Source organism: Bombina bombina, chromosome 4 (assembly GCF_027579735.1).
Source record: "Bombina bombina isolate aBomBom1 chromosome 4, aBomBom1.pri, whole genome shotgun sequence".
Lineage (NCBI taxonomy): Eukaryota > Metazoa > Chordata > Amphibia > Anura > Bombinatoridae > Bombina > Bombina bombina.
Window position 1 is genome coordinate 78,132,550 of NC_069502.1, and position 24,891 is coordinate 78,157,440.

Sequence of the window (24,891 nt, forward strand, 5' to 3'; positions counted from 1 at the left end):
GTGTGTAGAGTTCGGTTTTGGATTGGTTTAGCCTATAAAAGGACAGGCTACTGAATGCTTCTAGTGTAGATAAAAGTTTAGGAATCTCACTGAGGGGGTTTGCGGAGAGTATGGTGGTGTCATCTGCGAACAGAGCCACTTTGTGGACCGTTCCGTGCAAGATAACTCCAGATATCTCTTTGTCAGCTCTAATGGCAGCAGCGAGCGGTTCAATGGCCAGCGCAAACAGGATGGGCGATAGGGGGCAACCCTGTCGGGTGCCATTTGAAATAGGGAAAGGGGAGGAATGGAATCCTAGACCCTTAACTGAGGCCGTAGGGGCCGAGTACAAAGCCTGTATTGCTTGAATGATGGAGGTCGGGAAGCGAAAGATCTTTAGAACTTCCCACAGGAAGTCCCATCTGACCGGGTCAAATGCTTTCTCAGCATCGAGAGAAAGCACTGCAATTGGTTTGTTGAGTCTTTTGGCTTCTAGAAGAATATTAAGGAGCCTTCTCGTATTGTCAGGACCTTCTCTTCCAGGGATGAAGCCAACCTGGTCAGGGTTAATAAGTGAGGGGAGGAGTCTTGCGAGTCTATTCGCGAAAATTTTTGCATATATTTTAACATCGGTATTAATCAAAGATATGGGCCTATAGCTAGTGCAGAGTGTTGGGTCTTTGCTGGGCTTGAGAATTGTGGTGATGGAGGCCTCTAGGAACTCTTTTTTGAATTGTCCTTCATCTCTAGCCAGGTTATAGAATCTGGTCAGGACGGGGACAATCTCCCGGAGGTATGTTTTATAAAATATTGCGGTAAAGCCATCTGGACCAGGGGCCTTCAGGGACTTCAGATTTTTAATAACGAATTTAATCTCTTGGGGCGTGACCGGGTCATCTAAGCTATCAGCGGAAGCTTCATCTAGTGTAGGTAATCCTAGGGAGCGTAGGAAAGGGCCTATAGCCTCTGATGGGGCTGGGTGGAATGAGGTATCCTTTTGGATGTTATATAGTGTTGAGTAATACTTGTTAAACTGCTGACCTATCTGTGACGGGAGTTTGTAGGATTGAGCGTCTTGTTTAATTTCATGAATGCGAGAGTTACTAGTGCGGTGTCTTAATTTATTCGCTAAGATTGTGTCAGCTTTATTACCTTTAGTGTAGAAAAGCTGTTTCAGTTTGAACAGATTATTTTGGGTTTTGGTATATTCTAGCTTGCATATATGTCTCCTCACATTTCTGATCTCCTCCATGATTTGTATGTTATCTGCTTTATGGCTTTGGGATTCAAGATCCCTAAGTTTACGATGGGCTTGAGACAAAGAAAGGCCTGCCTGTTTCCTCAAATGGGCTTGTTTTTGAATAAAGAAACGTCTAGTGGTGGCCTTAAAGGCTCCCCACAGAGTATCTTCCCGGATTCCAGGCGTGTCGTTAATTCGCAGGGTGAAGTTTATCTCTTTCCTAAGCTCCTCTCTAAGGGGGATGTCGGAAAGAAGGGTGTGGGGTAGTCTCCAGTTAGGTCTGGACCTAATGGTGTTCTGCGACTCTATGTCCATTAAAACCATGTCATGGTCTGACCATGGGCACGCACAGATCATTGTGCAAAGAATAATGTCTAAGGAGTCTGGGTGACAAAATATGTAATCTAATCTAGAGTGTGTGGAGTGGGGTATAGAATAGTGAGTATAATCTCTGTCCAGAGGATGTAGAGATCTCCAAACATCAAAAAAATTAAATTGTGACATGAGCTCTCGGAATCTGCGACTAACGGTCTCTGGGCAAGAGGGACTTTTTTTAGGTGGTTTTGTTTGTCTGTCAAGGCCGCCATCCCACACCATGTTCAGGTCACCCGCCACTATCACCCTGCCCTGTCTCACTAGGTCCACTTTATGCAAGATTTTCTTCAGATATCTGGGCTGGAGGGTATTAGGTAAATATACAGATACTAAGGTGTAGGTGACATGGTCAAGGTTGCATATCAGGATAAGGAATCTTGCTTGTGGATCTCTGAACTCATAAAGCGGTTCAAAGGCCACTCTTTTGTTAATGAGGATAGCAACGCCTCTGGCTTTCTTAGAGTAAGAGGCTGTTTTTACTACGGGATAATCCCGAAATGACGGGCCGGGGGAGACATCTCCTAAGAGGTGTGTTTCCTGAAGAAAGGCTACGTCAGCCTTATGAAATTTTAGTGTTCTAACAAGCAAACTGCGTTTACCAAAAGTGTTTAGACCCCTAACATTCAGTGTCAGAAACCTGAGGGGCGTCATTTGTGCACTCTAAACTCTTAAAGATAGGGTAGATGGGGGAATCGGTAGAGGAGATAAGGAGTATGGAAGGGAAGGTAAAAGAAAGGGGACTGGTGGAAGTAGTCCACCTAAGTGGGACCCAAGCGTGGGTTCCAAAGTCTGGGGGGGGAGCTAAACCAAATTAACAGAATGGGCTAGTAAACGTATAGCCCCGCTCTCTAAGAGAATACAGGGAGGCTAGTTATCTGCCCAGACCGTCACAACATACATGGGAGTTCTCCATGTGGACGTTGGCCAATTTCAATTCCGGCGGTCCAACCAGAGGCCAGCCAACCTGTATTGTTCTGAACAAGTTAACACAAACATTTGTATATAGATAATAAGTGTTAGCAAAAACTGATTAACATATGAGCATGAGTCCAGTGGGATATCAGGTAGGTGAGGTTTGAGGCCTCGGGATGTGGTCAGGTGGATTAGGTTTTTGGCGTTTGGGTCTCTGCTCTTTAACAGACCAAATTGGGGCTGAGACACGAAGCTTGGATTGGATAGCTGTCTGAGGCTCAGCCGCAGGTTGTAGCCCCCAGTTAGCTAGGAGTGTACTGCCCAACGAAGGAGAGGAGACAACATAAGATTGATTGTCCTTTGTCACTATTAATTTAGTGGGGAATCCCCATCTATATTTGATGTTGGCCTTCCTAAGTTGTGTAGTGATAGGAGCATACAATTTGCACTGTTGCAGCGTATGCGATGAGAGATCAGGGAGGAGTTGAATATCTTTGAAGTCATCGGGTAGGCTGGGTTTGCTATAAGATGCCTGCATCAAGCGGTCTTTGAATTTGAAGTTATGAAAGCAGACCACCACATCTCTTGGTTTGTCAGAAGACATTGATCTCGGCCTCAGGGCCCTGTGTGCTCTCTCCATGTTGTGACTATCACCCTCCAGGGGGCAAAGCAAAGCAGTGAAGAGGTTTATGAGAAACTCCTGTAGGTTCCCCGGCAGGACTGACTCGGGTATACCTCTGAATCGTATATTATTTCTTCTGGCCCTATCTTCTACATCTGCCAGCTTTAATTCGAGTTGGGAGATCTGTTCTGCAAGGTTTTCAGCGTACGCGAGGATGTTGGAATTGTCTGTGGCTAGGTCATCATGTTGTCTCTCTAGGGTGTCGATCCTGTCACCCATCTCCCCGATATCCTTCCTGAGTTCAGCTGAGCTCCTCTGAATTTCAGCTGTGATGGATTTGGTTTGGGCTGCTAGCATCTTTTGTAGTGTGCTCTCTGTAATGTAGTGATTTAAGTGGGCTCCAGAGTGGGAGCTTGATTGGGAGTCCTCGTCTTGTGACTCTGGGTCGCTCACTTCCTTCCGCAGAGGGAGAGAGTCTTTATGAGGTTGAGAGAAATGGTCGAGCACCGTTTTCTTGAGTGCAGCGGGAGTTCTAGGGTTTCTTTTAGATGCATGAGGCATGGTTAGTGCCTTTTTTTTTTTTTTTTTTTTTGGGAGGCAGTTGTTGATTGGAATGATAGTCCACCTTGACCACTGTGGGACCTGAGAGAGAAGTTGCTAACACATAGGGACTGACTAGGAAGAGTTACAATCGAGTTATTAACACTTAATACATGATAGTTGCTGTCTAAGCCAGCTGTTCAGAATAAGTTAGTTCAGTAGCCCCCTAGAGGGGATGAAGAGGGGGGGGGGGGAGGGGGAAGGCCCCAGGATCCCCCCACGCACCTCAGGGAGTGGGATTCGACCAAAAGGAAGGGAGAGGGGTATGGGATGTGACCAATCCAGACAAGCTGGATCGGAGCGGGGGAGGTGCGATAGGGGAGCCAGAAGAACCAGACCCTATCCCCTGCCCCCCCTGTATCAGTGTGTCTAAGTCAGTGGATATAAATCTAATCAGCTAATAACAGTACAGTGGCAACACAACGTTTTATGTAGAGACAAAAAAAATCAGATAGTAAAATTCCTAACCTGTAGATTGCAGATAGCAGGTTTACTGCTGTAGGTAGGACCTATAGGAAAAAGTAGTGGTTAGACAGACAGTTAAATAGAATAACACTCCACTTTGGGCTGAAAGCCCAAAGGCACACAGGCTGGCGCAGCAGCAATAGTTTTGCACAATAGTGGGACAGGTTGTTACAGCAGGATGACTACTGGAGTCTCACTAAGGATATGTTGTTTAAAAGTATCTGCTGAGAAACAAACAAACAATGGCAGCAGGGTCAGATAAGCAGACTATCTAAATATACGGTAAATACCAATCCAATATAGCTCCTGATAGAATAGCTCCCTATGAAATAGAATCCTCAGAGTGCTTTAATATCTTACACATGGGGTATGCTGGTAGAATTCTTATTAATCCCTTTTTGTTCCCAGTGTTCATAAGGGGTATAAGCAGTTAGCTCCAGAATAATAAAGGATAGGCCCAGAAGTATGATAAACTGAGCAGTTCTGACTTTAATCTGCGGTCTACTTATGCATACATATATTTTGAGATTGTAAACCTTGGATTAGTTAGTTGACAGCGGCCAAAATGAATTGGTGTCCCTTGGTTTAGATGAATAATTATGTAGGCCTGAACACAAACTTGCCGAGGGGCTGAGGAAAAATTCTAGTGCCTGGGGCACCTTAGAGAATCAGTTTATGTAGAGAAGGGTATATCCCAGTTCCCGGGCTCTTTTCAGTTGGCGCAAAGCCAGTGGTTTAAAGTAAGAGGAATATGTCCCAGTGGTTCTCAGGCTTGTTCCCCCAAACAAGTGTATGCATAAACAAAGTAAAAGAAATAGGGATATCTCCTGCAGCCCAAGCTGCTATTACAAGATGTTATGTATGTGCAGCCTACTCACCGGGGTCTAAGGGAGCAGTGAAGGATGTCAGATATACTGACAAGTTCTTACCCGGTTCCTGTAGTAGGGCAAGTTGTGATGAGAAGCTGAGTAGGCTTTAGATGGGAAATCTCAGTAGCAGAGGATCCGTCCGTCGGCTGGGTGTTGCTTCTAAGCAGACGCAAAAGTGATGAGGCCCTGAGATGGCGGGTGTTCGCGCCTTTTCTGCAGTCTGAGCAACAAGGAGGCACAGTCAAATTATCTCTGGATCTTTAGGGACCAGAAGTTCCAGCACGTTCCTCGGCACAGCCCGCCACTTGAGAAGGTGTGGGGGGGTAAGTATAAGCACCCTAGACAGATACCGCTCTGGGATCGCCAAACTCCCCAAGAGTATCCAGGCAAGGCTCCTGGTCAGAAGTCAGTCTCACCCGCACAGCAAATGTTAGTAGTGGAGCGCTCCGGAGCGGATCCCCGGCCCTCCGGAGCGGTGCAGGCAAGAGAAGACTGGTAACAGGTGAGGACTGTCAAATGTAAAGAACAGCTACTCCGGAGCGGAGCCCCGACCCTCCGGAGTAAGAGGACAGCTGCAGCTACAAGTTGAAGTCTAGCTTGAGGTCCGGTCGTGTCAGCAGAGATCTGCTTGGGTAGTGGTAGCAGCGAGTGAGCTATGCCGAGAGGTCCAGGCAGACTTGATCAATAATTGGGAAACCCAGGGTGGATCCCCAGTCCTCCAGGTTATAGCCGATGGCGGCCTGATCCCTCTTCAGCGGCACTGCAGTTAGTTAGCTCTGTGTTAGGAATTAAAGTAAGGTAGATAAAACAGGACACCCTACAGAGATATAGTGTCCACCTACAAGAGCCAGCAACTTAGTTGATCTTTGATCCGAGAAATTTACACTTTATATAGCTCTTTTTGCCTATTAGTTTTAGGAGCTCAGCACACACACGTCTATTCAGTTCAGTGGCTAGCTCCGCCCCCGTGATAGTAATTTTATGTTTCTATATATTTCATTGCGATACAATCAAGCTATCCTGCTAGACTAGAAAAGGGGGATAAACATTATATTCAGTTATGTAGCAGGGCATACTTATAAAGAGTTTGGGTGCGGTATAGATTAGAGAAACCGCTTATTTAATCCTCCTAATACAGGAGGCACATTACGTAGAAGAGGGGGGGGAGGAGGTGGTAATTCAAGTTTAATGGTCTAGATGGAAGACTCATGAGTACATAAATTGTCAGCTGTTATATAGAATAGTTAGCTAATTGTATGCTGGATTGTAGTTGCACTCAATTTAGAGGAGTCCAGGGACTAAACTACACCAATTGAAATGGTTAACATGAGTCACGGGGGGTATCATAGCAAGGAGATAGTAGGACTTTAGCCTGCGCTAGGCATCTAAAGGGCATTTTGATACAAGACTGCATATCCCATTTTAGCAACTGCAGGACTGAAAAATGAACTGTGGTACCGATATTCAACTGAATATATAAATGAAAATATATGTAAATATGTGGTCCATCTTAGCCGCTGTATAGTAACCTTTAAGGCCACCCTCCTATACTAAAGTGCAATTGAGTATGTCATGCATGGGACACCACCTCGGCCGCCGGTAGTGCCGTCATACAGGACCGATATACAAAACTATAGAATTGCCCCAATTTTAAGGCTGGGAGCTGAGTTTGGCACATTGAACCAAAGTAGAACAGTAACTGCCCTTTCATGTTAAGTGTGGCATAATGGATATTAAATGCTAGACTGTATTCTATTAATATACGGACTATGTAGGTTATTAAAGTGGGTATAAGTGTCAACAGGCATTAATAAGAATAATCTAGAGATAAGGTATTTGGCTGCTGTAACACATATCTATAACACCGTGTGGCTTTATGCGTGAACATATACAATGACTATATCAATCCCAAACTTTCAAACTTATAAATGAAACAAAAGTACATAGCAGTCTCATGAGTGAGTCCATCTTTGCATGCCAGTACTCTGACTAGTCACCAAAAGGTTAGGTAGTGTTAAACAGTTAGCATAACAGATCAATTAAAATGCAGGACCATGTATGTAGTAGTAGTATGCTCTGTGTAAAAATACATTACCAGAGAGTCATGAATATGGGTGTATGTCATGGAACCATAAAATAAACTGGGAACTGTAAACAAATATACAATAATTATTCAGCTCAAAATCGCTCCCATATTGTGACACAACTGATCAGGGAAGCTTCAGGTCTGCAAATCCTCATGTTGAGCCAACTAGACTGAGAAGATTTCGTCCGGTAGAAACAGACGCACACTTAGTATAATCTGACAAAACCACACATACTGTCACCGCGAGCAGGTTTAGTAATGGTCTGAGCCTCAATCTAATGACACTGCGCCAAAAGCTCCACATTAATCTGCAACAATAACCGGCAGATCCTAGATGTGTCCAGAGTAGAGTTTAGACGACCGGACCGCAGTGTAGCAAGCCACCAGGGTCCCAAGTGTGGGTTTGAGCAGCAATGTGGGGAAATATATGGGGCTGCAGAAATGCTGGAGAGGAGTTTAGGGTTTGCCTCCGCATATTACTCTCCTCCCAGGCACGGTGTCGTGCCTGTAGAGAAGCTGAAAAAGAGTTCCAGATTTGCTGCCGCCTATTGCCATCCTTTCAAATATAGTTTTGCACTGGGGTCTCTTTGGGGATATATATTTTTTTTGGCTGTAATAAAGCTGAGCTTGTGGTATAATTACTGCGTAATTGAGGCTGTGCAACGTGTCTCTCTTGATTCCGTTCCATACTCTTAGCCAATGCATCCTCCCGCTGCAGAGGCGGATTACACTCTTTGGGCTTTGCATTCTCCATAGCTGTCTCGGAGATAGGCAGTGAGCACCGGGGCCCCAAAGCGTCACATGCCCTACCTTCCATAATATCCGGTTCAGGGTGGATACGGTGGAGGAGCGGGTAAGTACTGCCGCACTTGGGAGCTTAATATAGTAAATTTTCCAGGGCAGCATGGTGTCTGTTGAGTAAGCCTCTCAGTGCCTCCACGAATCAGGAAGGGATCTCCAAAGAAGTCATTTTGTAATATTACACCACAAGTGTATGGAACCCACAGCCTGTAGATTTTTCCCCTAGAGATCCAAGCAAGGACAAAGCGTGGTCAGTTACATCCTCCGTAGTCAATAATTGCTGAAGAAGGTTGGTTCGGGAGATAGAACTTCAGCACTTACAGCGTGGCGACATTGAGATGCAATAATTTTGCAAACATCCTCCAGATAGGTTTTCCTCTGTTCTCGCTCTCCCTTATGAATGTGTGCTAGATAGTGGACCTTAGTAAAGAGAGTAAGGGCTTGCAATATTAAAGTATTTCCACCTTTTTAGTTTATTGAGCAGGAGCTCTGCTCATGCACGTCTACTCTTCTCGGCGGTTGGCTCCGCCCCCCAAATGCTGTATTATTTAACCTGCTTATCTGTAGGAGACTTCATTTGTCCCTCTTAGATCCCATTTGTTACCTGCCCAGTATTTAACCCCGCGTATGGTGAGATATCCTAGGGGTACAGTGTGCAGCAGGGTGTAGAGGGTAAATTACGCCTCCTTAAAAACTTTGTGTATTTGCTAGCAGATGTTTTTCACCACTGAGCTGACGTTTCATCCCTGACCGGTCAGGTTTTCATATGTTTTAACATATATTTTAATTTTTACTTTTGCACGGTTTTCATTACTCTGGTATTCTATCTTTGTATGTAGTAATTTGTGAAATCCTATATCTGTGTTACAGTGCTCTCATGGTGTGAGAGACTGCTGTTTCCACAATAAAATCAGTTTTGCACATTCTGTAGTTGTAAGCTTTTTTCTTTTTTTAAAAGAGTGCTGAATCCCCAGTCTTTTTATCCTGGATTTCGTTCCAGGTTGTTCTTTCTTGTATTAACCCTATATATATATATATATTATGGTATAACCCGGATATCAAGGGTTAATACCAGATGAAAGATGCCCTGAATACGGGATCAGCAACACACGAACCCAGTTAATTCCCCCCAAACACAAGACCAAGCTCCATCTTGAGGGTAAAACAGAAGAATGTGTTTTATTGAGTGCTATATGCCCAGTATTTATGCAGGTCTCCCACCTGGTTGACACTCCCTAGGAGACCAGATGGGGGATTGGAAAAATATAGTACATTAGATAGAGGGAAGACGCCCTTTTACAGGATACAATAGAATTACATTCCTTAACCAAATAAACAATTAAACACAAGAAAACAATGGAGTTCTTCTTGGCACCTGGCAGTCTTAACTCTGGAGGTGATTAAACAAGGTGAACGTTTATCACCTAAACTTAATTACAGTAAACAATAGCTGATGCCAGGAAACCTGTCTTCAGAAAATAGTTTCTCAAAACTGAACAAAGTTAACCCTTCTAGTACTGACAGAGGGGTCTGTCACAATATATGTGGGTATATATGTGTGTGTGTGTATGTATGTGTGTGTGTGTATATATATATATATATATATATATATATAATATATATATATATATATATATATATATATATATATATATATATATATATATATATATACGCATAAATACAAACATACATACACACATACACAGGTACTGCTAGCACACTGATGCACACTGATACACACAGGTACTGCTAGCTCACTGATACACACAGGTACTGCTAGCTCACTGATACACACAGGTACTGCTAGCACACTGATACACACAGGCACTGCTAGCACACTGATGCACACAGTTACTGCTAGCTCACTGATACACACTGGTACTGCTAGCACGCTGATACACACTGATACACACAGGTACTGCTAGCATACTGATACACACTGATATACACTGGTACTGCTAGCACACTGATTCACACTGATGCACACAGGAACTACTAGCACACTTATACACTGATATACACAGGTACTGCTAGCACACTGATACACACTGATATACACAGGTACTGCTAGCACACTGATACACACTGATACACACAGGTACTGCTAGCACACTGATACACACAGGTACTGCTAGCATACTGATACACACTGATACACACTGGTACTACTAGCACACTGATACACACTGATACACACAGGTAATGCTAGCACACTTATACACACTGATATACACAGGTACTGCTAGTACACACATATACACAGGTACTGCTAGCATACTGATACACACTGATATACACTGGTACTGCTAGCACACTTATACACACTGATATACACTGGCACTGCTAGCACACTGACACACACCGATATACACATGTACTGCTAGCATACTGATACACACTGATACACACTGGTACTGCTAGCACACTGATCCACACTGATACACACTGGTACTACTAGCACACTGATACACACTGATACACACAGGTACTGCTAGTACACTAATACACACATATACACAGGTACTGCTAGCATACTGATACACACTGATACACACAGGTACTGCTAGCACACTTATACACACTGATATATACTGGCACTGCTAGCACACTGACACACATCGATATACACAGGTACTGCTAGCAAACTGATACACACTGATATTCACAGGTACTGCTAGCACACTGATACACACTGATACACACAGGTACTGCTAGCACACTGATACACACTGGTACTGCTAGCACATTGATACACACTGATATGCACAGGTACTGCTAGCATACTTATACACACTAATATAAACAGGTACTGCTAGCACATTGATACACACTGATATACACAGGTACTGCTAGCACACTGATACACACTGATATACACAGGTACTGCTAGCACACTGATACACACAGGTACTGCTAGCACACTGATACACACTGATATACACAGGTACTGATAGCACACTTATACAGACTAATATACACAGGTACTGCTAGCACACTGACACACACTGATATACACAGGTACTGCTACACACTGATACATACAGGTACTGCTAGCACACTGATATACACAGGTACTGCTAGCATACTGATACACACCGATACACACAGGTACTGCTAGCATACTGATATACATTGAAATACACTGGTACTGCTAGTACACTGATACACACTGATATACACAGGTACTGCTAGCACACTTATACACACTAATATACACAGGTACTGCTAGCACATTGATACACACTGATATACACAGGTACTGCTAGCACACTTATACACACTGATACACACAGGTACTGCTAGCACACTGATACACACTTATACACACAGGTACAGCTAGCACACTACTACACACTGATACACACAGGTACTGCTAGCACACTGATACACACAGGTACTGCTAGCACACTGATACACACAGGTACTGCTAGCTCACTGATACACACAGGTACTGCTAGCACACTGATACACACTGGTACTGCTAGCACACTGATAAAAACTGATATACACAGGTACTGGTAGCACACTGATGTACACAGGTACTGCTAACACACTGATACACACAGGTACTGCTAGCACACTGATACACACTGATATACACAGGTACTGCTAGCACACTGATGCACACTGTTATACACGGGAATTGCTAGCACACTGATACACACTGATACACACAGGTACTGCTAGCACACTAATATACACTGGTACTGCTAGCACACTGATACACACTGTTATACACAGGTACTGCTAGCACACTGATACACACTGGTACTGCTAGCACACTGATACAAACTGATACACACAGGTACTGCTAGCACACTGATACACACTGACACACACAGGTACTGCTAGCACACTGGTACAGACTGATATACACAGGTACTGCTAGCACACTGATACACACTGATATACACAGGTACAGCTAGCACACTGATACACACTGATATACACAGGTACTGCTAGCTTACTGATACACACAGGTACTGCTAGCACACTGATAAACACTGATATACACAGGTACTGCTAGCATACTTATACAGACTAATATACACAGGTACTGCTAGCACACTGACACACACTGATATACACAGGTACTGCTACACACTGATACATACAGGTACTGCTAGCACACTGATATACACAGGTACTGCTAGCATACTGATACACACCGATACACACAGGTACTGCTAGCATACTGATATACATTGAAATACACTGGTACTGCTAGTACACTGATACACACTGATATACACAGGTACTGCTAGCACACTTATACACACTAATATACACAGGTACTGCTAGCACATTGATACACACTGATATACACAGGTACTGCTAGCACACTTATACACACTGATACACACAGGTACTGCTAGCACACTGATACACACTTATACACACAGGTACAGCTAGCACACTACTACACACTGATACACACAGGTACTGCTAGCACACTGATACACACAGGTACTGCTAGCACACTGATACACACAGGTACTGCTAGCTCACTGATACACACAGGTACTGCTAGCACACTGATACACACTGGTACTGCTAGCACACTGATAAAAACTGATATACACAGGTACTGGTAGCACACTGATGTACACAGGTACTGCTAACACACTGATACACACAGGTACTGCTAGCACACTGATACACACTGATATACACAGGTACTGCTAGCACACTGATGCACACTGTTATACACGGGAATTGCTAGCACACTGATACACACTGATACACACAGGTACTGCTAGCACACTAATATACACTGGTACTGCTAGCACACTGATACACACTGTTATACACAGGTACTGCTAGCACACTGATACACACTGGTACTGCTAGCACACTGATACAAACTGATACACACAGGTACTGCTAGCACACTGATACACACTGACACACACAGGTACTGCTAGCACACTGGTACAGACTGATATACACAGGTACTGCTAGCACACTGATACACACTGATATACACAGGTACAGCTAGCACACTGATACACACTGATATACACAGGTACTGCTAGCTTACTGATACACACAGGTACTGCTAGCACACTGATAAACACTGATATACACAGGTACTGCTAGCATACTGATACACACCGATACACACAGGTACTGCTAGCATACTGATACACACTGATATACACTGGTACTGCTAGTACACTGATACACACTGATATACACAGGTACTGCTACACACTGCTACATACAGGTACTGCTAGCACACTGATACACACTGATATACACAGGTACTGCTAGCATACTGATACACACCGATACACACAGGTACTGCTAGCATACTGATATACATTGAAATACACTGGTACTGCTAGTACACTGATACACACTGATATACACAGGTACTGCTAGCACACTTATACACACTAATATACACAGGTACTGCTAGCACATTGATACACACTGATATACATAGGTACTGCTAGCACACTTATACACACTGATACACACAGGTACTGCTAGCATACTGATATACATTGAAATACACTGGTACTGCTAGTACACTGATACACACTGATATACACAGGTACTGCTAGCACACTTATACACACTAATATACACAGGTACTGCTAGCACATTGATACACACTGATATACACAGGTACTGCTAGCACACATACACACTGATACACACAGGTACTGCTAGCACACTGATACACACTTATACACACAGGTACAGCTAGCACACTGCTACACACTGATACACACAGGTACTGCTAGCACACTGATACACACAGGTACTGCTAGCTCACTGATACACACAGGTACTGCTAGCACACTGATACACACTGGTACTGCTAGCACACTGATAAAAACTGATATACACAGGTACTGGTAGCACACTGATGTACACAGGTACTGCTAACACACTGATACACACAGGTACTGATACACACTGATATAAACAGGAATTGCTAGCACACTGATACACACTGATACACACAGGTACTGCTAGCACACTAATATACACTGGTACTGCTAGCACACTGATACACACTGTTATACACAGGTACTGCTAGCACACTGATACACACTGGTACTGCTAGCACACTGATACAAACTGATACACACAGGTACTGCTAGCACACTGATACACACTGACACACACAGGTACTGCTAGCACACTGGTACAGACTGATATACACAGGTACTGCTAGCACACTGATACACACTGATATACACAGGTACAGCTAGCACACTGATACACACTGATATACACAGGTACTGCTAGCTTACTGATACACACAGGTACTGCTAGCACACTGATAAACACTGATATACACAGGTACTGCTAGCATACTGATACACACCGATACACACAGGTACTGCTAGCATACTGATACACACTGATATACACTGGTACTGCTAGTACACTGATACACACTGATATACACAGGTACTGTTAGCACACTTATACACACTAATATACACAGGTACTGCTAGCACATTGATACACACTGATATACACAGGTACTTCTAGCACACTGAAACACACTGATACACACAGGTACTGCTAGCACACTGATACACACTGATACATACAGGTACTGCTAGCATACTGATACAAACTGATATACACAGGTACTGCTAGCACACTGATATACACAGGTACTGCTAGCACACTGATACACCACAGGTACTGCTAGCACACTGATATACACAGGTACGGCTAGCACACTGATACACACAGTTACTGCTAGCAAACTGATACACACTGATTTACACCGGTACTGCTAGCACACCAATATACACAGGTACTGCTAGCACACTGAGACACAATGATAAACACAGGTACTGCTAGCACACTGATATACACTGATATACACAGGTACTGCTAGCACACTGATACACACTGATATAGACAGGTACATCTAACACACTTATACACACTGATACACACAGGTACTGCTAGCACATTCACACACACTGATATACACTGGTACTGCTAGCACACTGATACACACAGGTACTGCTAGCACACTGACGGACACTGATATACACTGGTACTGCTAGCACACTGACACACACTGATTTACCCAGGTACTGTTAGCACACTGATGCACACTGATACACAAAGGTACTGCTAGCACACTAATACACACTGATATACACTGGTAATGCTAGCACACTGATATACACTGATACACACAGGTACTGATACACACTGATACACACAGGTACTGCTAGCACACTGATACACACTGATACACACAGGTACTGCTAGCATACTGATACAAACTGATACACACAGGTACTACTAGCACACTGATACACACACTTATATACACAGGTACTGCTAGCACACTGATACACACTGATATACACAGGTACTGCTAGCACACTGATACACACTGATATACACAGGTACTGCTAGCACACTGATACACACTGATATACACAGGTACTGCTAGCACACTGATACACACTGATATACACAGGTACTGCTAGCACACTGATACACACTGATATACACAGGTACTGCTAGCACACTGATACACAGGTACTGGTAGCATACTGATACACACACTTATATACACAGGTACTGCTAGCACACTGGTACACACTGATACACACTGATATACACAGGTACTGCTAGCATACTGATACAAACTGATATACACAGGTACTGCTAGCACACTGATACACACACCGATATACATAGGTACTGCTAGCACACTGATACAAACTGATATACACAGGTACTGCTAGCACACTGATACACACACTGATATGCACAGGTACTGCTAGCACACTTATACACACACTGATATACACAGGTACTGCTAGCACACTGATACACACTGATACACACAGGTACTTCTAGCATACTGATACTCACTGATATACACAGGTACTGCTAGCACACTGGTACACAATGATACACACAGGTACTGCTAGCACACTGATACACACTGATATACACAGGTACTGTTAGCATACTGATACACACTGATATACACAGGTACTGCTAGCACACTGATACACACACTGATATACACAGGTACTGCTAGCACACTGATACACACTGATACACACTGATACACACTGATATACACAGGTACTGCTAGCACACTGATACACACTGATACACACAGGTACTGCTAGCACACTGGTACACACTGATACACACAGGTACTGCTAGCACACTGATACACACTGATACACACAGGTACTGCTAGCACACTGATACACACTGATATACACAGGTACTGTTAGCATACTGATACACACTGATATACACAGGTACTGCTAGCACACTGATACACACTGATACACACTGGTACTACTAGCACACTGATACACACACTGATATACACAGGTACTGCTAGCACACTGATACAAAATAATAGTGTTTACATGTGAACACTATTGCACTTGCACCAAGGGGATAAAATATAACAAAAAAGAATCGTAGAATATTTTTTTTATATATATATTGAAATCCCGCCTTAAATGGACATGAAACCCACTTCTTTTCTTACAGAATTTAAACAGAACATTATCTACTGATAGCTATCTGAATACATATAGTCAGCCAATCACAAGAGACAAATGTGTGCAGGCACCAATCATTAGCTAGCTCCCACTAGTGTGGATATTTGAAAATAGAAATTAATTTAAAAGTGTCTTAAAATGACATCTGAATCAAGCAAGTTAAATTTTGACTTTCCTATCCCTTTAATACTAAGTTTTCTTTCCATTTAAATAATTCAATAACACATAAACATCACTTGCAAATCATTCTAAGATGGACTCCATTTAACACATTCCCAAAATCAATGATGTTGAGACAAAAACATATATTTTTCAACATTTCATTCCTTGCTGTCGCCAATCAATCATTATATTACTCATCGTACAGATGACTCACAACATGCATTAAAAAGACATTATCTTTCTGAATATATAACCCCAGGGTTTAAAGTTTCTAGAAATCTTTCCTTTAGTTGACTAAAAAAAACTCTCACACACAAACTTCTTCTCAACTATATATTTATGTTTTTTTTAAAAAAGAACCCTGGTTAAAGATGTTAAAATATTTGTGCAAAATAAATAAATTAATTAAAGAAAATTAAAGTCCAAATTCAGCTTTCATGACTCAGAGAGAATATGCAATGAACACCTTAATCATCACCGACATACCCTGTACATTTGGAGGTTGTTAATCAAGCCCTCTTATTGAACTTGTTTATAGTACTGGTCTTGCCGATGTTGCTACGAAAGATTAGACCGAACCAAATTTTTCAGCTATGCTTACCTCTAATAAAAAGGCAAAGAGAAAATGCTATAATGTATTAGAGTATTATATCATTGCTTCCAGATAATTATTTGTTTAACCCTTGAAAAGGGATAAAAGGCATAGTTAAAGTGAACACATGGGGCGCGATTCGATATAGATCTTAGTTTGTGGCGCAAGCGAAGGAACCCCCGCCGCCCGTAGTTTCAGCTCGTAACTCGAGCTATCACATATACGGCGCCGTCAGAGGCTAAAGTGCCGTAAGTCGGATAAACCAGCGATGTCCAGAAATCTGCGTAAGTACAAATTTCTGGAGTCGCCAGTGACTTACGGCACTTTAGAAACTGCCGGCGCCTACAAAATCTGACTAAGTTATAAAATCACCATACTGTCTAACACGCCTCCCAAACATAGCCCAACACGCCTAACCCTCTATCCGCTATCCCCCCTCACTATCCTAACAATAAAAAAATTATTAACCCCTAAACCACTGCTCCCGGACCCCGCCGCCACCTAATAAAGTTATTAACCCCTAAACCGCCGCTCCCGGACCCCGCCGCCGCCTACATTATCTATATTACCCGCTAATGTGAGCTCCTACCCCGCCGCCACCTACATTAACTACCCCCTAATGTGAGCCCCTTACACCGCCGCCAGCTATATTAAAATTATTAACCCCTAATTTAATCCCCCTACCCCGCCGCCAGCTATATTAAATTAATTAACCCCTAATCTAATCCCCCTATACCGCCGCCAGCTATATTAAATACATTAACCCCTAATCTAATCCCCCTAAAGTAATTACCTCTATTACCAGCCCTTAAAAGGGCCTTTTGCGTGACATTGCCCCAAAGTAACAGCTCTATTGCCAGCCCTTAAAAGGGCTTTTTGCGGGGCATGCCCCATAGAAATCAGCTCTTTTACCAGCCCCTAAAAGGGCTTTTTGCGGGGCATTGTCACAAAGAAATCAGCTCTTTTGCATCTAATCTAAATCCCCCTACACCGCCGCCACCTATAATAAATGTATTAACCCCTAATCTAATCCCCCTACACTGCCGCCACCTATATTAAATAGATTAACCCCTAATCTAATCCCCCTACACCGCCGCCAGCTATATTAACTATATTAACCCTAATTATATTAGGGTTAATATAGTTAATATAGTTATTATATTATATATATTAACTATATTAACCCTAATTATATTAGGGTTAATATAGTTAATATCGTTATTATATATATATTAAGCATAATAACCCTATCTAACTCTAACATCCCTAACTAAATTCTTATTAAAATAAATCTAATTAATATTAGTATTATTAATTAAAATATTCCTATTTAAATCTAAATACTTACCTATAAAATAAACCCTAAGATAGCTACAATGTAATTAATAATTACATTGTAGCTATTTTAGGGTTTATATTTATTTTACAGGTAACTTGGTATTTATTTCAACTAGGTACAATAGTTATTAAATAGTTAATAACTATTTAATAGCTACCTAGTTAAAATAATTACCAATTTACCTGTAAAATAAATCCTAACCTAAGTTACAAATACACCTACACTATCAATAAATTAAATAAACTACAAATATCTAAACTAAAATACAATTAAATAAACTAAACTAAATTACAAAAAACAAACACTAAATTACAAAAAAATAAAAAAAGATTACAAGATTTTTAAGCTAATTACACCTATTATAAGCCCCTAATAAAATAATAAAGCCCCCCAAAGTAAAAAAAATTCCCTACCCTATTCTAAATTAAAAAAGTTAACAGCTCTATTACCTTACCAGCCCTTAAAAGGGCCTTTTGCGGGGCATGCCCCAAAGAAATCAGCTCTTTTGCCTGTAAAAAAAACAACACAATACCACCCCCAACATTACAACCCACCACCCACATACCCCTACTCTAAACCCACCCAAACCCCCCTTAAAAAACCTAACACTAAGCCCCAGAAGATCTCCCTACCTTGTCTTCACCCAGCCGGGCAGAACTCTTCATCCGATCCGGGCGATGTCTTCAATCAAGCGACAGAGAAGAAGTCTTCCATCCGGCGATGTCTTCATCCAAGCGGCAAAGAAGAAGTCTTCCATCCGGCGATGTCTTCAATCAAGCGGCAAAGAAGAGGTCCTCCATCGGGGCGAAGTTTTCTTCCAAGCAGCATCTTCAATCTTCTTTCTTCGCTCCTCCGATGTGGAACATCCATCCGGGACGACAACTTCCCGACGAATGAGGTTCCTTTAAATTACGTCATCCAAGATGGCATCCGTTGAATTCCAATTGGAATTAAGGTAGAAAAATCTGATTGGCTGATTGAATCAGCCAATCAGATTCAAGTTCAATCCGATTGGCTGATTGGCGGCGGTTTAGGGGTTAAATACATTATTAGGGATTGCGGCGGGGGATTGCGGTTGACAGGTAGATAGACATTGCACATGCGTTAGGTGTTAGGTTTTATTTAGCAGTTCGCGGTTGACAGGTAGATAGACATTGCGCATGCGTTAGGTGTTAGGTTTTATTTAGCAGCTAGTTTAGGGAGTTACGGGGCTCCAATAGACAGCGTAAGGCTTACTACGGCTGCATTTTGTGGCGAGGTGAAAATGGAGTAATATTTCTCCATTTTCGCCACGTAAGTCCTTACGCTGTATATTGGATACCAAACTGCGCGGGTTTGGTATACCTGTCTATGGCCCAAAAAACTACGGGCGAAGGCAGAAATATACGAGCGTAACTTCTAGGTTATGCCGTATATAGGATACCAAACCCGCTCAAATATTGGATCGAGGCCCAGAGCAGCAAAGCACTACTGGGAGCTAGCTGAACACATCTGGTGAGCCAATAACAAGAGGCAGATGTGCATAGCCACTAATCACCAGCTACCTCTCATTAGTGCATTGCTGCTGCTGAGGATATGTACATATGCTTTTCAAAAAAGGCTACTAAGAGGCCAAAGTATATTTGATAACAGAAGTGAATCTAAAAATGTCTTAAAATGACATGCTCTATCTAATTCATAACCGTTTAATTTTTACTTTTATGGGCGCGATCAAATATACGGTGAAGGTTTCGGCACAAGCGTGGGAACCTGCGCCGTCTGTAATTTCACCTTGCACATCGGGGTATTACATAAACCCCGCCGGCAGTTCATAAAGTGCCGTAAGTCTGATAAACTAGCGATGTCCAGAAATGAGCATAAATACAAATTTCTGGAGTCGCCAGTGACTTACGGCACTTTAGAAACTGCCGGCGCCTAAGAAAAGTAAAGAAAATAAATCTCCCGTAAAAGTCTAACCCGCCTCCCAAAAATAAGCCCGACACGTAAAACCCCTATATCCGCAATCAAACCCACACCGCAAGTAATAACTAAATTATTAACCCCTAAATCCACCAACCCCAACATCGCAAACTACCTATTAAAACTTTTAACCCCTAATCCGCCATTAACCCACAACGCAATAAACCTAATCAAGTATTAACCCCTAAACTGCCATAGCCCACAACGCAATAAACCTAACCCCTAACCTAACCCCCCTAACCTAACCCCCCTAAATAAACTAAAATTACATAATTTACAAAATACTAAAGTTACTATTAAATATAAAAAAAATTACACTACTTTTAAAATACAAATAAACTAAGTATAAATTAAAGGGGCAGTCTAATCAAAATTCAGAAGTAGGCTGTCCCTTTAAGCAAGAATTACAGAAAATAAAAAGTCTAAGATTACAGAAAATAATAAATAAAATTACAAAATTTTAAATAAATTACACCTAATCCCTATGAAAATAAAAAACACACCCTAATCTAATAAACTACCAGTAGCCCTTAAAAGGACTTTTTGCAGGGCATTGCCTCAAGATAATCAGCTCTTTTGCCAAAAAATACACACAGCCCCCCCTACCAGTAAATCCCCCCACCCACCAAACCCTCCCCAAAAAAAATACTAACACTAAAAAAGCTAAACTACCCATTGCCCTGAGAAGGGCATTTGTTGGACATTGCCCTTAAAAGGGCATTCAGCTCTTTTGCTGCCCACACTAGCTAAATAAAATAAATCCCCCCAAAAACTCCTTAAAAAAACCCTAAGTCTAACCCCGAAGTGGTCCTCACCTGTCCTGAAGTTCAGCGGAGAAGGTCCTGTTCCAGGCGGTGAAGTCTTCTTCCAAGCGGCGACCTTTTCTTTCTTCTTCCAGGAACCAGCCGGCGCGGAGCAGAGGGCGGAGTTGAAGACCGGCGACTCTGGAACTAAAGACCGGCGACCATGGAGCCATGGAGCGTGGAGGATCCTCTTCATATGATCTCCGCCGTACACTGAATAGGAGTTCAAGGTACGCGATTAAAAATGGCGTTCCTTGAATTCCTATTGGCTGATTTGAGACTTCAAATTGAAATCAGCCAATTGGATGAGAGCTACTGAAATCCTATTGGCTGTTCAAATCAGCCAATAGAATTTCAGTAGCTCTTATCCTATTGGCTGAACTTCAGGACAGGTGAGGACCACTTGGGGGCTAGACTTAGGGTTTTTTAAGGTTTTTTGGGGGGGATTTATTTTATTTAGCTAGGGTGGGCAGCAAAAGAGCTGAATGCCCTTTTAAGGGCAATGCCCAACAAATGCCCTTTTCAGGGCAATGGGTAGTTTAGCGTTTTTAGTGTTAGTATTTTTTGGGGGGAGGGTTTGGTGGGTTGGGGGGTTTACTGGTAGGGGGGCTGTGTGTATTTTTTTGGCAAAAGAGCTGATTATCTTGGGGCAATGCCCTGCAAAAAGTCCTTTTAAGGGCTACTGGTAGTTTGTTAGATTAGGGGGTGTTTTTATTTTGGGGGGTCTTTTTTATTTTCATAGGGATTAGGTGTAATTTATTTAAAATTTTGTAATTTTATTTATTATTTTCTGTAATCTTAGATTTTTTTATTTTCTGTAATTCTTGCTTAAAAGGACAGTCTACTCCTGAATTTTGATTAGACTGCCCCTTTAATTTATACTTAGTTTATTTGTATTTTAAAAGTAGTGTAATTTTTTTATATTTAATAGTAACTAGTATTTTGTAAATTAGGTAATTTTAGTTTATTTAGGGGGGTTAGGTTAGGGGGGGTTAGGTTAGGTTAGGGGTTAGGTTTATTGCGTTGTGGGCTATGGCGGTTTAGGGGTTAATACTTGATTAGGTTTATTGAGTTGTGGGCTATGGAGGTTTAGGGGTTAATAGACTTATTGCGGTGGGGGATTGCGGTTGACAGGTAGATAGACATTGCGCATGCGTTAGGTGTTAGTTTATTTTTTCAGGCATTTTTGGGAGTTAAGGCTTGCTGCGGCTGTCTTTTATGGCGAGGTAAAAATGGAGTAAGAGTAAGTCCTTGTGCTGGATATTGGATACCGATTTGCGACGCGGTTCTATGTTAGCCTATGGGAGTAATAATTGTGAGCGACGGGTGAAATATACGCGCGTAACTTGTATGCTACGCCGTATATGTAATACCAAAATCGCGTAAAATCTAGCGGCGGAGGATTTTGCGGGCGACACTGCATATGTAATGGAGGCCTCTGTTCCTTTGAAGGGACAGCAAAGGCATTTTTTTTATCACTGCATCCTGTAGATAAATATACACCCAATAGTTGCTCAGATACCTTGCACTGTCCCTTTTCTGCAGTTTCTTGCTCCTAATATTGGCTGCTTTTCAAACCCACTGTGAAGCTCATTTGCATAAGCCAATCACAGTGGGCAACCTGGGTTCTCTGCTCTCTTCCACGCATCATCCTGGTAGCATGCTCTAATGGATTTGATCGACCCGCAAGCTCGGCTCCGATGTGATGATCTAGGCGGTCACATGACCTCAGTCTCATCAGAGTGAAAGCCGCGGCATCAGAACTAGCACAGAAGAGTAGAGAAGCATTGCATTTGTTCATAGTAAGTACCGATCGACCCTAGATATGGGTTTAGTAAAATGGATTTAAAAATATTACAGTTTATTTTACTGGATGTCCTGGGACATAAAAACTAATGTTTTCTGTATGACTTGAGGGGTCATGCGCCTCTACACTGACTAATTGACCAATGAGCATTAATACAGCAGTATTCACTATACAATGCTCACAAACGTTTACATCTATCTAGTTTTATTTAAATTTATACAGCTTTTAAATTGCTTTTTAGCCATATTGCAGAAACAGTTTAAGACACTATTCCTTTAATAATATTGTCTAATTTATTCTTCGAGCATTGATATAACAAATGAAACCTTTGTTGACTGAAATACAAGAAGCAAACAGTGAGTTCACTTATCAACACTCCAAACAATTATATTATTAAATTAGTGATTCATGTTACTTTTGGCAAAATAAGGCAGAATAAAGCTTCCTAATATATAAATGATTAATCACTTTAATTGTTTATGTAGCTAAAGCTGCCAGACAGGAAATGGGGGCTATTTTTCATACTACAAGCTGTTATTTCCCTGTGCTGGACATATATAAAGGTTTAGAAATAAATGATTCCTGGAGATATAAATCTCTAGACAACACTTTTAATGTTGTACATGAAACTGTCTTTAAATGATTAATTGTATTGCTGACATGGATGGAAACATATTTTGACGGCAGATAATTTGTGCTTGGCCTAGCCTCTATATTTTCAATTTGCTTTAAACTTTAAAGCCTTATCCTCGTCCTAATTTTAATACTTTCTGTCAGGAATTTCCTTAAATACTTTGGCTACTAGTAAGAAAACTTAAAGGGATACTGAACTCCATTCTTTTCGTTCATGATACAGATAGAGCACGCAATTTTAAGCAACTTTCTAATTTGCTCCTATTATCAATTTTTATTCACTCTCTTTGTATCTTTATTTGGAAAACTAGGAATGTAAAGCTTAGGGGCTGGCCCATCTTTGGTTCAGCACCTAGGTAGCGCTTGCAGATTGGTGGCTAAATGCAGCCAACAATCAGGAAACGCTATCCAGGGAGCTGAACCAAAAATGGGTTGTGTAGTAAGCTTACATTTCTGCTTTTTCAAATAAAGATACCAAGAGAACAAAGGAAAATTGATAATAGGAGTAAATAAAGTTGTTTAAAATTGCATGCCCTATCTGAAGTATGAAAGAAAAAAATTGGGTTGAGTATCCCTTTAAAGGGATAGTGAAGTCAAAACTGAAATGCACTAAGTTCACAGAAGAAGACATCTTAATAAAATAACTTCTTGTAAAGTAACTTTTATTATGTGTAAGGGCATATGAAGCACTTGTACAATATATATGTCCCATACTCTCACATTCAAACACTGCTGTGGCATGTAGACTTGTGCGCGACGGACAAATTTGTTTCAGTTCGTTTCGGACCGATTCCGATTTTTTTTTTAATTTCGCTTTCGGATCGATTTGAATTCGGATACATTCAAATGTATTTGTTTCAGATTAATTCGGATTTGAATCAATTTGGATGTATTCGGTTCGGATTCGATAAGTAAATTTGGAAGTTAGGTATGTGTTAGGTGGGATGTGCTGTGTATTAGACTAGTATTATGTACTGTATATTAGGTGTAACCCATCTGAATCAACATAAGTACCAACCTCACAGGTACCAGCTACACAATATGCACAGAGCTAGCAGAGGTATATAACTTAATATACAGTACATAATACTAGTGTAATACACAGCACATCCCACC